Here is a 19,257-nt window from a genome sequence, read left to right on the forward strand (position 1 = left end):
GAATCATAAATATTTTCTTAGAAAATTTACGTGTCCCGAAAGCATTCATAAAATTCACTATTAACTTATGGCCCAAACAGTAGAACATCAATACTAAAACCCAAAAATCAACATAGTCCAATTCCACCACGAAACTAACATGCGTTGAAATCAAATAATTTCTTATTTCATATCGTATCACGTATAAAAATTCTAATGCATATAAAACATATATCCTCATAATGCTATTAGACATGTAACGTAAACATATAATTCATGTAATTATGCAGGTAACATCATAAAATCATATAAAGCATGTAAACTTACAAGTTTGAGGCTTGACGACTGAGCTTCCCGGCACTGATGGTGGCACAACCCTTTACAGGAAACATTGCTCTGATACCAACTGAAACGTTTGCTTATTCGTTTTCTTAAAATGTATTAGAATTTTTTTTTAAAACCTCACATAGCATTCGGCCGAACCATAAAATATTTTTGATATCATTTTCAAATAAAACAACCAACTACTTTACCAAATCTAAAAATAAAATTTGAAAAGTATAGCCTATACTATAACTTCTCAAAAATCACTCATAAATAAATTGTCGTAAAAAAAATATCTTTAACATTGCTTAAAATCATGAATCATATAAACTAGTGCGGAAAACTAGCGTAGGTCCTCGGGTTATGTGCACCTTCAGTCCAGTCGGATCAACCATCAAGACCTCCATTAGCATTATCATGATAACCTGCATCAATCACACCTAGTGAGTCTAAATACTCAACACACCATAATCTTGATAACGAGTAATACGTAATACAGTTAACATATAACAGTGAAAAATACTTGTACTTAAAATATCATTTTCATGAAGATGCATAAACTTAAACTTAAGCATTTTCGTAAACATTTTCATGATGCATAAAAACATTTTCATAAAAACATAAACATACTCATATTCATATTCGTATTCATATTCATATACGTATTCATATTCATATTCGTATTCATGTTCATGTTCGTGTTTGTTGAATTCAGATCGTGATTGTGACTCGTATTCTTAATCTTAATGGGCGATGGATCCATCTAGAAAACCACAGTACTGGGCGGCGGGGACACCAGCAACACTCTCACCGGTCAACTGGGCCTTGGCCTACGTATTAACATATTCGTATTCGTATCACGTATTCTGAAGAACCTAAAAGGGGGGTGAATAGGTTCTTTAAGGCCCTTTAGCGTTTTTAAAACGAGTTTGCAAAAATTGCAAGCGGAAGACTTGAGGGACAATCACAAATAAATACGATAAATGAATGCGTAAAGTAAGTGCGTAAAATAAATGCGTAATTTAGATGCAATAAAGTAAATGCGTAAAGTAAAGAGGGATAGAGATGTTTATGGAAGTTCGACGAAGAATCGTCTACGTCTCCCCTTCTCGATGAGGATCGAGGTATCACTATAACGACTTGGCTTTAGGAGCTCCAAGCTAGCTTTTACAACCACGCCTCGATGCGTCTACTTGGCCTTGAGGGCTCCAAGGATAGCCACGAACTTTACAAACCACTCGAGAGTATTACTTTCACTCTTTTTCTACAACTCTTTTGATATTACAACTCTTTTAATCAACGCACACAAGAGATAGTAGAAAGCTTTGTAAGAGACAAGAGAGAATGGAGTGGGATGATTGAGAATGCATCCTCAAAGGCCTATTTATACTAGTCTTGGACGCCAAGGTTCGGAACTTCCGTTTATGCTTCGGAACTTCCGATGTGATTGAAATCAATTTGCGTAATTCTGGAATGACTTCGGATCTTCCGTTCTTGACTTCGTAGGGTCCGAACATATGCTTCGGAGGGACCGATCAAACTTCGTTTCTTCCGAAAAATTCTTTCAGACAGTGTATGAACAACTTCGGAAGGTCCGAACTCCAGTTCGTACCGTCCGAACATTCCCGCGTTCCGGAGATTTGAAATCTTCAACACTTCGTAGCTTCCGATCATGTCCATCGTAGCGTCCGAAATCTACTCCATCAATCAGTCAGATCAAATTGTCTCCGGATTGAAGTGATTTGATTGCTTATGTTCGGAACGTCCGATCCATCTTCGGAACGTCCGAACTTGCTCCTCGAAGCTTTCGAACAGCTTCTATTTTGCTTCTGATTGGCACAATTTCGGAACGTCCGAACCAAATTTCGGATCTTCCGAACGTAACCTTGTTCTTAATTTCCTGCATGCCTCAATATAAAACATTAGTACATTTTTAAGCCAAGTTTTGGTATCATCAAAACAAAAACTTTGGGATATGTTACAGCATTAAAAACATTAATCTCATCCTCGAGATTTGTATGCGTTTAAGGCGTAACAATCTCCCCCTTTTTGATGATCACAAAACTTGGTTAAAAATTGAGAAACAATCATCAACATAATCTAAATGTTATTAAATAACTCCCCCTTAATCAAATAACAAATCTAAGAGATTGAATTAAGGCGAATTTATTTAATAACCATTTAATAGCAATTTTAACCAAATAAATTCTCTCCCTTTTTGCGATAATCAAAAAGACATAAGCATAAACAGGTAAAATATCCACTAATAAATGCAAGATGAGAAACGGTGATTCCGAAGTAGCCAAGATGAGGAACACCTAAAATTTAAAATATTTAGCACATAAATGAATGTTGAGCCATAATTATGGATAAATACAATTAATTTGTATTATCCGACATTATAATGCTCACATTAATAATACTCCCCCTCAATTTAACAAATATGTACGAGAGTATTTGACTAATGTTTACAACTCAATCATGCCAAGTTCACCACGCAAACGAGTAAAAGTAGATTCATCTAGTGGTTTTGTAAAAATATCAGCAATTTGATTCTTGGTGTCAACATAGTGAAGTTCAACATCATTTTGCTCAATGTGATCACGAATAAAATGATGTCGAATGTCAATATGTTTTGTACGAGAATGTTGAACTGGATTCTTTGTTAGACATATGGTGCTTGTATTATCACAAAAGATTGGAATTTTTTGAAAAAGTAACACCATAGTCGAGTAATTGATACTTCATCCAAAGAATTTGTGCACAACAACTACCGGCAGCCATATACTCGGCCTCGGTCGTTGAAAGTGCAACACAGTTTTGCTTTTTAGAAAACCATGACACCAAGCAATTTCCCAAAAAGAAACAAGTACCACTAGTGCTCTTTCTATCCACCTTATATCCTCCAAAGTCGGCATCACAGTAAGCTTTTAAATCGAAAAAAGAGTTCTTAGAATACCATAATCCGAGATTTGGAGTATTTGAAAGATATTTGAAAATGCGTTTTAAGGCGAATAAGTGTGATTCCTTTGGACATGATTGAAATCGTGCACACAAGCAAACACTAAACATAATGTCAGGTCTACTAGCAGTCGCATAGAGTAGGGAGCCAATCATGCTACGAAATAACTTTTGGTCAACAGGTTTACCTCCCTCATCTTTGTCGAGTCTGACTGTCGTGCTCATAGGTGTGGATGAGGCTTTGGAAGACTCCATCCCAAACTTTTTGAGCATCTCCTTGATGTACTTCCCTTGGTTGACAAAGAAACCATCCTTGCATTGCTTGATTTGGAGACCAAGGAAGTAGTTGAGCTCGCCCATCATGCTCATCTCAAAGTGATCCTGCATAAGCTTAGAGAAATCTCTACACAAGTGTTCATTAGTAGCACCAAAAATAATATCATCTACATATATTTGTACTATCATCAAATCATTATCTTTAGTCAAGGTAAACAAGGTAATATCAACTTTACCCCTACAAAAACCATTAGACAGCAATAAAGTAGACAATTTATCATACCAAGCTCTAGGAGCTTGTTTCAAACCATACAAAGCCTTATCAAGTTTATACACATAATCAGATAAGTGCACATCTTCAAAACCAACAGGTTGCTCAACATACACTTCTTCTTTCAAATCACCATTAAGAAAAGCACTTTTAACATCCATTTGAAACAATTTAAAGTCTCTAGAGCAAGCAAAAGCAAGTAGCATGCGAATGGATTCTAGTCTAGCAACAGGGGCATAAGTCTCATCATAATCAATTCCCTCTTCTTGACTATATCCTTTAGCTACTAGCCTAGCTTTATTTCTAGTGATTGTACCATGCTCATCTAACTTGTTCCTAAATACCCATTTAGTTCCTATGACAGGTCTATCAGTGGGTCTAGGTACAAGATTCCAAACTTTATTCCTTCTAAATTCATTTAGTTCATCTTGCATAGCAATAATCCAAGAATCATCAAGTAAAACTTCTTCTATGTTCTTAGGCTCTATGTGAGAAAGAAAAGCAAGATAATTGCACATATTAGAAGAGCGAGTAGATACTCCCTTCGATGGGCTACCAATGATGAGGTCCATGGGATGATCCTTGTGCCTAGTCCACTCCTTCGGAAGAGGTGCGTCCTCTTGATCTTTAGGAACATCATCTAGGCTTGTGGACTCCAACTCTTCGCCAAGGATATCTATATCATCATCATCAGAAACAACAGGTCTAGGCAAGCAAGGGTTAGTTTCATCAAATATGACATGAATAGATTCTTCAACTAGTAAAGTGCGTTTATTAAAGACTCTATATGCTTTGCTAGAAGTAGAGTAACCAAGAAAGATACCTTTGTCCGATTTAGCATCGAACTTACCCAGGTTGTCCTTACCATTGTTGTGGATGAAGCATTTTGATCCAAAAGCGCGGAAGTAAGAAATGTTAGGCTTTCTCCCTCTCCATAGTTCGTATGGAGTTTTCTTGAGAATTGACCTTATTGATACGCGATTGATGATGTAACAAGCAGAACTCATCGCTTCAGCCCAAAAATATTTTGGTAGAGAATGCTCACATAGCATGGTCCTTGCAATCTCTACTAGGGTCCTATTCTTCCTCTCAACGACACCGTTTTGTTGAGGAGTTCTAGGACAAGAAAAGTTGTGACCAATGCCTTTGTTTAGACAAAAAATTGAAAAATTTTCATTTTGAAATTCCGTTCCGTGGTCACTACGGATTTGTTTGATCAAAAGATTTTTCTCATTTTCAACCTTTTTGACAAAAATTTTGAAATGATCAAAGGCATCACTTTTATGGGCTAAAAACAATGTCCAAGTAAAACGTGAAAAATCATCCACAATGACAAAAGCATAGGATTTTCCTCCTAGACTAGTTGTCCTCGAGGGACCACATAAATCTAGGTGAAGTAATTCAAGGGGCATAGAAGTGGATACAAAATTTTTATTTTTGAAAGATTCCTTTGTGTGTTTACCAAGTTGACACGCATCACAAAAAGAATCTAATTTTAAATTCAGCTTTGGCATTCCGGAAACTATGTCAAGTTTTAAAAGTTTTTCTATGGTGCTCATCCCAACATGACCAAGTCGTCTATGCCAAAGAATGTTGTCATCAACATTTAATGTTACAAGGCTTTTTATTTTTGAAAAAGATGAAGTCTTTAAATCGACCTTGTAAACATTTTCACTTCTATAACCTTTGAAACTAATGGATTTGTCAGTTGTGAGTGATACAGTGCAATCGTGTGGTGTGAATTTGACTTCATAACCCCTATCGCACAATTGACTAATGCTTAGGAGGTTATGTTTAAGTCCTTTTACAAGAAGTACATCATCAATAATAGTAGAGTTAGATATACCTATTGAGCCGATGCCTTCTATGATCCCTTTGCTGTTGTCTCCAAAGGTCACCGATCCCTTTTCTTTTGGTCGAATGGATTGTAGCAGCTTCTTTTCTCCCGTCATGTGTCGAGAGCATCCACTGTCAAGATACCAAGTGCTCGATGACTTGTCTCACCTTTGTCCCTATAAGATTGAGATACAATTTGATAGTTGGTACCCGTTTCTTTGGGTCCTTTGAGGTTAGTAGTAGTTGGGGATTTGGGGATCCATTTCCAATAACTATTCTTATTGTGTTGGTGTCTAAGTTTCTTGCATTTAGGTCTTATGTGGCCTATCTTACAACAGTAAGTGCATGTTGGTGGTGTTCTTAGTTTTGCCTTTGCGATAAGACTAGCGAAGTTGACTGATTTCTTTTCATATCCTAGACCTCCTTTGTCGAAGTTACACCTTTGCATGCTCAAGAGGTTTTCTAGTTTACCGCTACTCACATTGAACTTGTTGAAGGCTTTCTCTAAGTCTCTTAGGTTTGTCTTGAGCCTAGTGTTGTCATGCATCCTAGCTTCTAGTTCAGTTTTAAGTTGCTATTCTTATTTCTAAGTGACTTAGCCATATTGTACATACTAGTGTAAGCGGAGAGTAATTCATCGTAAGAGGGTATCTCGTCGTCATCCGAGTCGGTCAGATGATCTTCCTTCGCCATGAAGCATAGGGTAGACTCCTCTTCGTTGTCGTTGTCGCTCCACGTGGCTAGAAGGGCCTTCTTCTTGTCTTTGCCGGCCTTCTTCTTGGAGGGACACTCGTTTGCATAGTGACCCTTTTGTTGACAGTTGTAGCAGGTCACTTCCTTCTCAATCTTTTTGTCCTTCTTGTTGAAGTTGGAACTCCGCATGAATCTTTTGAACTTTCTAGTGAGGAGTGCCATTTCTTCATCGTCGCTATCTTCAAGTTGACTGGTCAAGGCGATCCCTTTTGCCTTTACTTTGTCGTCATCTTTCTTTGTCTCCTTCCGAGTAGATACTTCAAGTTCATGGGTCTTTAGGGTCCCATGAAGTTGATCAAGGTCGTAGGATGCCGCATCTCCCTTGTTGGATTCAATGATAGCCGTGCGCTTTGCATCCCATTCCGCCGGTAGTGCTCGAAGGGCTCTCTTCCACACTTGTTTAGTTGGGTAGTTCTCACCAAGTTGGGCAAGCTCATTGATGATTTGGGTGAGCCGCCGGAACATGGTGTCGATATCCTCCTTGGGTTCCATCTCAAAGGTCTCGTACTTGAGTTGGAGAAGATCTATCTTCGTTTCTTTGACTTGATTGGTTCTCTCGTGGCAAATCTCCAATTTGTCCCAAATCTCTTTGGCGGAGGTGCAAGCCGAGATTCGGTTGTATTCATTCATATCTAGGGAACAATGAAGAATATTCATAGCTTTAGCATTTTGAGAGATAAGTTTCATATCGTCCTTGGTGAGGTCATCCATTCCCTTAGGAATTTCCTTATCATCCATCGTTTTCATGGGGATATAGGGACCTTTCACCGTTATTTTCCAAAGGTCGTAATCGACGGATTGGATGTATAGAGATATTCTATTCTTCCAATATCCGTAATTAGTACCATTGAAAAGAGGGGGACGATTTGTGGATTGTCCTTGGGCATACTCGCTTGCTAGATTGGCCATTTTTAAAAGATTTTGAAAAACTTAGCTCTGATACCACTTGAAGAACCTAAAGGGGGGGTGAATAGGTTCTTTAAGGCCCTTTAGCGTTTTTAAAACGAGTTTGCAAAAATTGCAAGCGGAAGACTTGAGGGACAATCACAAATAAATACGATAAATGAATGCGTAAAGTAAGTGCGTAAAATAAATGCGTAATTTAGATGCAATAAAGTAAATGCGTAAAGTAAAGAGGGATAGAGATGTTTATGGAAGTTCGACGAAGAATCGTCTACGTCTCCCCTTCTCGATGAGGATCGAGGTATCACTATAACAACTTGGCTTTAGGAGCTCCAAGCTAGCTTTTACAACCACGCCTCGATGCGTCTACTTGGCCTTGAGGGCTCCAAGGATAGCCACGAACTTTACAACCCACTCGAGAGTATTACTTTCACTCTTTTTCTACAACTCTTTTGATATTACAACTCTTTTAATCAACGCACACAAGAGATAGTAGAAAGCTTTGTAAGAGACAAGAGAGAATGGAGTGGGATGATTGAGAATGCATCCTCAAATGCCTATTTATACTAGTGTTGGACGCCAAGGTTCGGAACTTCCGTTTATGCTTCGGAACTTCCGATGTGATTGAAATCAATTTGCGTAATTCTGGAATGACTTCGGATCTTCCGTTCTTGACTTCGTAGGGTCCGAACATATGCTTCGGAGGGACCGATCAAACTTCGTTTCTTCCGAACAATTCTTTCAGACAGTGTATGAACAACTTCGGAAGGTCCGAACTCCAGTTCGTACCGTCCGAACATTCCCGCGTTCCGGAGATTTGAAATCTTCAACACTTCGTAGCTTCCGATCATGTCCATCGTAGCGCCCGAAATCTACTCAATCAATCAGTCAGATCAAATTGTCTCCGGATTGAAGTGATTTGATTGCTTGTGTTCGGAACGTCCGATCCAGTCTTCGGAACGTCCGAACTTGCTCCTCGCAGCTTCCGAACAGCTTCTATTTTGCTTCTGATTGGCACAATTTCGGAACGTCCGAACCAAATTTCGGAACGTCCGAACGTAAACTTGTTCTTAATTTCCTGCATGCCTCAATATAAAACATTAGTACATTTTTAAGCCAAGTTTTGGTATCATCAAAACAAAAACTTTGGGATATGTTACAGCATTAAAAACATTAATCTCATCCTCGAGATTTGTATGCGTTTAAGGCGTAACATATTCATATTTGTATCTGTATCCAAGGAAACACGATCGTCGGGCTCCCACTGGGACCATAACCCTCACGATATTTCCAACATATTTAGTCACAATCCCTTCACATCCTTCAACATGTCATATTTCCATCACTTAAAAAAACATGCATATAATATCATTTTATTTTGAGACAAAGCATGCAACATATCTTTTAAATGTCCAATTTAACCCTTAATAATATATGAACATTTAAAAATCATATTTCGACAAATAAAAATTCATAAACATGTTACATATATCATTTAGCATATAAAACAGCAAATATAAAACAGCACTACCACGACGTTTACTAATTTTTATGTGTAAAAAGACCGTTTTACCCCTGGACTCGACATTTTACGTTTTCGACTTTTTTCTTGATTTCATGACTCTAATATGTCCTAAATAATTATTTAAACTTACATGAATTTTCTCATATTTTTATTTAGCTTAATTCGATAACGTTTAAATTAATCTTTAAATGTGACGTATTAATGCGTTTTAATCCCGAATTAAACCAAACCTTAATATAAAATTCCCAAATTGAAAACTTAGACTTTTAATAATTATTTGAGCTTAAATAAAATTTTCCATAATTTTATTAAGCATAAATCTAGGTGTTTCCCTATTCGTTTAAACTTAAACGTACTTCCCAGTTTTGACCCGTAAGGACTCGAAACTTAATCAAACTTTACCAAACTTGAACCAAAGCTTAATAACACCTAAATAACCCATATACAACCAAATTACAGCCCATTAAGCCCCTTGAATATGCCTAGGAAGCTATTGAATTTTTCTGCACAAGAGTCCTAGTCCTAATATGATTCGAACCTAGGCTAGCTTCGCCTCCAGCCCTTAACCACCATGTCCAGCCTCTACCCATCCCTCCTATGCAGCCCAATTAAGTCTAGTGGACCCTCCGTAACAGCATCTAACAGCCGTGACCCTCAAAGACTCCTAGTCGAAGAGTCCTTTCCCCTAAGGAGTCTATTTTCGTTTTTATTCCTTCTATATTTTTTTCAGCCTTTAAACATACACCTAAGGACCCTTAAACATGTGGAAAAACATCCCTTCAAGTATCCCTACCATGGCAGCCCCTTTGTGCATCATTATGAAGAGTTTTAAAAAAGAAAAACTCTTGTTTTGAGCATGTATAACCATAAAAACGAAAATATAAAAGTTGTATCATGTTTTTCATGCAATCATGTATCAAATGTTAGAGTAGGTGCACGTCGAGCCAAGTGTTGGCCGACTGTTCACGATGAAACTCTTTGTATAAACGATCTTTATTTTAATAATATTTGAATTTATTAATTTGGCGCATCTTTATCTTTATACCCATGCTAGTTGCATAGATAAAGTCCTTGAATATACAAATAGTAGAAAGAATATGAGATGCTCATATGATGAGTATCATGAAACTCATATTTGGAATACTGTATATTCTAAACCGTTCCTAGTCGATTCAGCCGCCACTAAGAAGGATAAAGGCCGCTCGAGTTAGAGACTAGTATCTGCGATGTGAGTACCATGTTTCATTGGTAGGGGACATTGTGATGTCCGAACATGCAGATAGGTGCTCCTTGTAGAGTGCACTGAACAACCCTCCATAAAAGGACTTTCCAAGTGGTTCTCACTTATCGAGTGGAAAAGTCCTGGTTTATGGCTGTACAGAATTAGTCCTTATGACCCGGGACAACATTGAGACTCTATGTGCTAGAATTACACTTTGACTTGTTTACCGACTCTCATGGGGTCATCAGGTGGCAAGGTTGGGTGTTCTGTCGAAACACATAGGAGTCGATGTATTGTAGTCGGGGATTCACCGCTTACCTACGGGTATGGATATCCTATGTGTTTTTCATGTATGTGTGGGTTGAAATCTCTGATCAGAGTATGGTGGTAATTATGAAAGAGGTTTCATAGATTACACCATCGATGCAACCACAACATGACACATAGTATCGATTCATTGACAACTCTCGATAAACCAATAGTTGTCGAATCGGTCGGGATATATGAGTTGAAGGGACCGTACTGTACGCTAACCATAATTGAATGGTTCTTGCAGGCGCTATCATGTGATACCTAGGGAATCACGTAAGCGATGCTGCTAGGCGTTTAACGTGATTGGTTGGGTGCTATCAGACTTGAGTTCTGACGTTCTTACTATCAAGGAGTTGATAAGTAAGAATGGAGCAATTGGGGTATGCTCAAATAAGGACATGTTTAGTCCGAATCACATAGAGATGTGAACCCACGGCTAGTTGTATCAATGAACCATTGAGGGCCACACAAGTACTGGCTTTGTAAATCCCGATAAGAAGTAAAATAGTTCAATGTGTTGAACGGCTTATAAATGTGTTTATAAGCGTAAAGAAAAATAGAAGTATGACTTCTAAGAGAGAAATATAAATTTTAATTTATGGAAGTATTCCTAAGATTAAAATTTGGCCAAATAAATAATGTAGTTGAAAATTGTGATTTTCATAAACATTATTGAGGACTAAATTAAATTAATTCAAGTGTTGAATTTATTAAACACTAGTGGACCTAGTAGAGTCTAAATAATTAAATTAATCCAAGTGTTGAATTAATTAAATAATATTGAGCCTTGTAGAGCTCAATTAAAATAATTATTTAACTAGTGGGACTTGAATAAATTCAAGTATTATTTAATTAATCTCAAATGTGTTTGAGATAATTAAAATTTAGTCCATGGTTTTTAATGTGTTAGAAACCATATTATATATACATGACATGCTAGGGTTTGCATGCTTGGGAGGTGAAGAGACTTTGAATACTTTTTAATAAAATAATGCATGGCATGGGGATCAACTTTTTCACTTTTCCCACACCCAAGTCTAGACTTCACTCCCTCATTCTCACCTTGTCTTGGCCGAAACCTCTCACCAATTTTCTCTCAAATTTTTCTTCATTTTGTTCTTCAAGAGTTGGAGAATAAAATTTTTCATTGAAAAATCTTCTTGCTTTTCTAGTGCAAAGCAAGAAGGGATTTGCCTTGCTAGTGGTGGGCTTGATTTAGGAGCAAGGAGGAGGAGCTTGTAGACTTGTCTTCCATAAGAAGAGCTTAGTTGCTAGTCAACTAAGTTGGAGCCAACATCAACTTTTTAAAGTTGATAAGTAAATCACTTCTAACACCCTATGTATGTATTATGGTGTTTGAATGTAAATATTGCACAAATATGGGGTGGCCGAAATTTTGCTCTAAATTTTAAAATTTTTGACTTCCGTTGCGCTTCCGGCCACCGTAACCGGTCCTCTTTCAAGTGGTATCCGAGCTAAGGTTACGGTTTTTGTGTAATATTTGCATAATATTATGTTGAGATCGATTTCTAACCGCTTGAGAATTTTTTGTGCATAAAAATACAAGGACCGAAATTTTGAAAAAAAATATATATATATTTTCGGGCAGCTTGTTGCTGCCCGTGAAATCTCGGGCTGCCCGAAATGCTGTTTTTAAATAAAAAAAAAAAATTTTTTTGTTGCCGGAATCCGGCGACGGAGCTCCGGCGACGGCGATGACGGCTAGGGTTTCCAAAAGTGTTTTGGAGAATCTTAGTGTCACGGGCCTTGAGATGTTGGGCCATTAGATGGTCAACATATTTTGTGAAATTTAAATGGGCCTAAGTATTTTTGTGAAAAATGGTTTTTGGGCCCTTAAGTTTAAATTTACAATTGTTGCACATATTTTCTCATAAAATAAATAATTGAAGTAGGACTTTAATTATTTATAGTAAATGGTGATTTACAAGAAATTCGATTATAAATAAATTAATTTGAAAGTAGACAAAGGTGTTTGTATACTTTGTTAATTTAATTTATAATTGTGGCGGTTAGTGATTGGATCAAGATATATAATATTGGATCAATTAATTATAGTGATAATTAATTGATGGTGTATGATATGTGATATTATGCATGAAGGATGATCAAAAGCCCAAGCCCAATTTGCTAGGTGTATGCTAGGATATTTGTGTTGTATGATTGTAATAATTATCAATTTAAAGTGGGCTTGGTTTATGGCCCGTTCCCACCCCATGAGATGTATCCCTATGTGCCATGGATATTTAATTGTAAATATTAGAATAGTGGAAGATCAAGATTGGAAGATGGTGGCCTTGGTGATTATGAAGATCAAAGACATGTAATATTGGATGCTAATGTAATAATTTAGTTGCATTGCATCCCGTGCATTTACCCTAGGATTGGACCTAGGCCCGTGTTTGGCTCACACGGGCCATTAGTTTTGGGGCAATTGATCATCCTTGTACTGTTTTCTATTTATAATATATACATGATATGTTATAAATAATGAGTATGTGCGTTATTATTATTATAATAACAAAGTTGCATGAATCCGGCAAACATACGATCAAACATGGCGAGCTTTTAAAATAAAATTAATGATGAGACCTTTCAAAATTAAAAACCCTCATTTTGAATAAGATTCAAAATTAATATCAAGTCCGAAAAGGGGAATTATAAATTTGTTTATAATTTCCTTGTCTTCCATCGACAATGGATGCATGATGAACGCTACCCGTACTCGGGGCTCGGCTCATATTATTGAGGGGGCCCTGGGTGCCGAAAAGTTGTGACATCCATTGACATGGTGATGTGAACTACGTGGAACTCCCATGATTTCGGCTCATATTATTGAGGGAACTCATGGCGACCGTCCATTAAGGTTCAATATCGATGGGTTAGGCTTGACACGTAAAGATGAACGACGTCATATTATTGGGTCCTAATCAAACGTGAGACAAAAGTATACGTAGAGGGTTGCATGGCGATGCAATTGGAAACTACCTTTTAGGAGTTGTGATGGCCGATATTATTCGGGATCACAATTCGCTAATTGGACCTTACGTACCTACTGAGGAAAGTGTTTCCCGTTTTCACTAGAGGGTAGTGAAAATGTCAAAACAGTGGGAGCGATAATTTATAAAGTAAAAGTCCAAACTTTATATCTTATTAAATATTTTAAAATAGTCATTAACATTTATCTGTTTTACTTTTCAGTACAAATCTGTGACAATGTCATCAATTCGCAACCCGTTTTCCGTTATTCTCGAAAAACACGTTCTAACCCGACCAAACTATATCACTTGGCTAAGAAATCTAAAGATTGTCCTAAACTCGGAGAAAATCGCATACACACTGACTGAGTCGCCCCCTGATGAGGCTCCGACTAACTGCAGTCCCGAGGAACTGCAGACCTACAAGGATTGGTGCGACCATGACTTGAAGGCCAAGTGTTACATGCAGGCTTCGATGAACGATGAGCTGCAAAGGCGATTCGAGGATGCTAAGAATGCTGCTGACATTCATATGCACCTCAAGGAGCTCTTCGGTGAGCAGACTCGGCCTTTGAGACATGCCACAGTAAAGGAGCTCATCACTTTACGCATGCGAGATGGGACTTCGGTCCATGAGCATGGCCTAAAGTTGATTGGGCTCGTGGACAAGCTTGTTGGCATGGATTTGATCTTGCCATCGGAGTTGACCACGGATGTGCTGCTGCTGTCGCTGCCTAGCTCTTTCGATCCTTTTGTCGTGAACTTCAATATGAACAAGCTCGAGCCCAGCCTTGAAGAGTTGGTGAACATGCTTGTGACCTTTGAGTCCACCATCAAGAAGGAGAAGCCGGTTCTTTATGTGGGCTCTTCATCTGGCACGAAGACCGGTCCACCTGGGAAAGGAAAGAAGCGTTCTTTCAAGCGCCCCAAGAAGAGCGAGCCCTTGAAGAGGCAGACTCCGAGTCCCATAGTGGCAGCCGCGCCAGCCAAGGCTGAGAAGACAGTTGACATCTGTCATCACTGCAAGAAGCCTGGACATTGGAGGCGTAACTGCAGGGAATATCTTGCGCAGAAGGGTTCTGGCAAGGGTATGTTCTATATTGAAGTAAATATCTCGATTAATTCTACTTCTTGGGTATTAGATACCGGCTGTGGCTCACATCTCTGTAATGATTTGCAGGTGATAGGAAGAAGTAGAAGGCTCCGAGAGGGTGAGACCTTCTTGAGGATGGGCAATGGAGCAAGGGTTGCTGCCAAAGCTGTTGGAGATGTTACTTTAATCTTGAACAATGATTTTAAGTTTGTATTAAGAGATGTTTTATTTGTACCAGACTTGATTAAAAACATTATTTCCATTCCTATGCTTGATATTGATGGATTTTCTTGTTCATTTGGCAAAAGTGTTTGCAATATTTACAAGAATGAATGTTTAGTTGGTACCGGTGAACTTGAAAACAATCTCTACACCTTAAAATTAAAAGATATTCCACTTAACAATGTCCAAACGATAACAACAACAAATAAGCGCAAACAAGATACTCTTAATTCGGCACAATTATGGCATGCTCGATTAGGTCATATTTCCCTAAGAAGGATGAACAAGCTAGTGGGAGTTGGCATGTTTGATATGTCCGATATTAATGCTCTCACGACTTGTGAATCCTATCTAAAAGGAAAGATGACCAAAATTCCCTTTAAGGGCCATGCGGAGCGAGCCAAAAGGTTATTGGATTTGATCCATACCGACGTGTGCGGTCCACTTAGCATCACCACTAAGCATGGACATTCCTACTTCATCACCTTTACCGATGACTTTTCGAGGTATGGGTATGTGTATTTGATGAAATACAAGTCTGAAGCCTTTGAAAGGTTCAAAGAATTCAGAAGTGAAGTAGATAAACAATTGGGACGAAGCATCAAGACACTTCGATCGGATCGAGGTGGTGAGTACTTGAGTGCCGAGTTCCAAGAGTATCTTAGAGAGAATGGGATTCTCTCGCAGTGGACTCCGCCCGCTACACCGCAGTTGAATGGTGTTTCGGAGCGTCGTAACCGGACTTTGATGGACATGGTTCGGTCTATGATGGGGTTCACGGAGTTGCCGCCATCCTTTTGGGGATATGCGCTTGAAACAGCGGCACTGTTGTTGAACAATGTCCATACAAAGGTAGTTGACAAGACTCCATATGAGATATGGATGGGTAAGCCTCCCAAGTATTCTTATCTTAGAATATGGGGGTGTCCTGCTTATGTGAAGCAGGCAGTGGGAGATAAATTGGATAGTCGATCCATTTTATGCTACTTTGTGGGATATCCAAGGAATTCCGTTGGATACTATTTCTATCATCCCCAAGAAACAAAGGTATTTGTTTCTAGGAACGCAACCTTTTTGGAAAAGGAATTTCTATTAGATAGAAAAGGCGAGATGGTAGAACTCGAAGAGGTTCGAGAGATACCCACAGTCGTAGAACCCACACCCGAGAAGCCAAGTGAGGAGATACAAGCTCCTAGAAGAACCGAGAGAGTCTCGAGACCACCTGTGAGGTATGGTCTGCTTCTTGAAGAGGGCCATGATGAGCCTAATCTTGGATGCGATCCAAGGACCTTCAAGGAAGCGTTATCTGATGCCGATTCATCCAAATGGCTTGAAGCAATGGAATCTGAGATGAATTCCATGCATTCGAACCAAGTGTGGAATCTCGTGGATCCACCTGAGGGAATTGTTCCCATAGGGTGTAAATGGATTTACAAGAGGAAACTTGGGGCGGATGGGAAGGTATTGACCTTCAAGGCGCGATTGGTAGCAAAAGGGTATACTCAAAGGCAAGGTGTTGACTATGAGGAAACCTTTTCTCCAGTTGCGATGTTCAAGTCCATTAGGATATTGCTAGCCATAGCTGCATGGTATGACTATGAGATATGGCAGATGGATGTGAAGACAGCCTTCCTTAATGGGGATATTAAGGAAGAGATTTACATGTCTCAACCTGAGGGGTTTACATCTATCGGAAGTGAGCATATGATATGCAAACTTCAAAGATCTATTTATGGTCTTAAGCAGGCATCGAGGAGTTGGAACCTCAGATTCGATAGTACAATCAAAGAGTTTGGTTTTACTAAGAATCCTGAGGAACCCTGTGTGTATAAGAAGGTCAGTGGGCGTGCTGTGACATTCCTTGTTCTTTATGTTGATGACATTCTACTCATTGGGAATGATGTAGGAATGTTGCAATCAACAAAGATATGGTTAGCAAGTAAGTTCTCAATGCAGGACTTGGGTGAAGCATCTTTTGTATTAGGAATACAGATCTATAGAGATAGATCAAAAAGATTGCTTGGTCTCACCCAGTCCACATACATTGATACCATCGTGAAGCGGTTCTCGATGGATGAGTCCAAGAGAGGACATCTACCAATGTGTCATGGCGTGTCCCTATCCAAGTCAATGTCGCCCAAGACTGATGCAGAGATAGCGGCGATGACACGAATTCCGTATGCTTCGGCTATTGGTAGTATCATGTATGGGATGATATCTACACGTCCTGACGTGGCATTTGCACTAAGTGTAGTGAGTAGATATCAATCCAACCCTGGTCTTCCACACTGGAAAGCTGTGAAAGACATCCTCAAGTATTTGAGAAGGACCAATAAGTTGTTTTTGGTCTATGGGGGTGGAGAACTAAAATTGGAAGGCTATACCGACTCTAGCTTCCAAGGCGATGTTGATGACTCGAAGTCAACCTCCGGATTCATATTCATGCTCAATGGTGGTGCTGTCTCTTGGAAGAGTTCCAAGCAAGACAGTACTGCGGATTCCACCACTGAGGCAGAATACATTGCTGCATCGGCTGCAGCAAAGGAGGCTGTTTGGATTAGTAATTTCGTCCAAGAGTTGGGCGTCATTCCAAATGGAGTTGCTCCTATCCCGGTGATGTGCGACAACACGGGAGCCATAGCTCAGGCGAAGGAGCCAAGGTCTCATCAGAAGTCCAAACACGTATTGAGAAAGTACCACATCCTCAGAGAGATCGTGGAAAGAGGAGATGTCACGATTGACAAAGTCGGCTCCGCAGATAATGTTGCTGATCCACTAACTAAGCCTTTACCAGGACCATCGTTCGAGAAGCATCGCGAATCAATGGGTCTGAAGTATATGGGTAGTTGGCTCTAGTGCAAGTGGGAGATTGTTAGAGTAGGTGCACGTCGAGCCAAGTGTTGGCCGACTGTTCACGATGAAACTCTTTGTATAAACGATCTTTATTTTAATAATATTTGAATTTATTAATTTGGCGCATCTTTATCTTTATACCCATGCTAGTTGCATAGATAAAGTCCTTGAATATACAAATAGTAGAAAGAATATGAGATGCTCATATGATGAGTATCATGAAACTCATATTTGGAATACTGTATATTCTAAACCGTTCCTAGTCAATTCAGCCGCCACTAAGAAGGATAAAGGCCGCTCGAGTTAGAGACTAGTATCTGCGATGTGAGTACCATGTTTCATTGGTAGGGGACATTGTGATGTCCGAACATGCAGATAGGTGCTCCTTGTAGAGTGCACTGAACAACCCTCCATAAAAGGACTTTCCAAGTGGTTCTCACTTATCGAGTGGAAAAGTCCTGGTTTATGGTTGTACAGAATTAGTCCTTATGACCCGGGACAACATTGAGACTCTATGTGCTAGAATTACACTTTGACTTGTTTACCGACTCTCATGGGGTCATCAGGTGGCAAGGTTGGGTGTTCTGTCGAAACACATAGGAGTCGATGCATTGTAGTCGGGGATTCACCGCTTACCTACGGGTATGGATATCCTATGTGTTTTTCATGTATGTGTGGGTTGAAATCTCTGATCAGAGTATGGTGGTAATTATGAAAGGGGTTTCATAGATTACATCATCGATGCAACCACAACATGACACATAGTATCGATTCATTGACAACTCTCGATAAACCAATAGTTGTCGAATCGGTCGGGATATATGAGTTGAAGGGACCGTACTGTACGCTAACCATAATTGAATGGTTCTTGCAGGCGCTATCATGTGATACCTAGGGAATCACGTAAGCGATGCTGCTAGGCGTTTAACGTGATTGGTTGGGTGCTATCAGACTTGAGTTCTGACGTTCTTACTATCAAGGAGTTGATAAGTAAGAATGGAGCAATTGGGGTATGCTCAAATAAGGACATGTTTAGTCCGAATCACATAGAGATGTGAACCCACGGCTAGTTGTATCAATGAACTATTGAGGGCCACACAAATACTGGCTTTGTAAATCCCGATGAGAAGTAAAATAGTTCAATGTGTTGAACGGCTTATAAATGTGTTTATAAGCGTAAAGAAAAATAGAAGTATGACTTCTAAGAGAGAAATATAAATTTTAATTTATGGAAGTGTTCCTAAGATTAAAATTTGGCCAAATAAATAATGTAGTTGAAAATTGTGATTTTCATAAACATTATTGAGGACTAAATTAAATTAATTCAAGTGTTGAATTAATTAAACACTAGTGGACCTAGTAGAGTCTAAATAATTAAATTAATCCAAGTATTGAATTAATTAAATAATATTGAGCCTTGTAGAGTTCAATTAAAATAATTATTTAACTAGTGGGACTTGAATAAATTCAAGTAGTATTTAATTAATCTCAAATGTGTTTGAGATAATTAAAATTTAGTCCATGGTTTTTAATGTGTTAGAAACCATATTATATATACATGACATGCTAGGGTTTGCATGCTTGGGAGGTGAAGAGACTTTGAATACTTTTTAATAAAATAATGCATGGCATGGGGATCAACTTTTTCACTTTTCCCACACCCAAGTCTAGACTTCACTCCCTCATTCTCACCTTGTCTTGGCCGAAACCTCTCACCAATTTTCTCTCAAA

Source organism: Primulina eburnea, chromosome 12 (genome assembly GCF_022965805.1).
Source record: "Primulina eburnea isolate SZY01 chromosome 12, ASM2296580v1, whole genome shotgun sequence".
NCBI classification, from domain to species: Eukaryota; Viridiplantae; Streptophyta; class Magnoliopsida; order Lamiales; family Gesneriaceae; genus Primulina; species Primulina eburnea.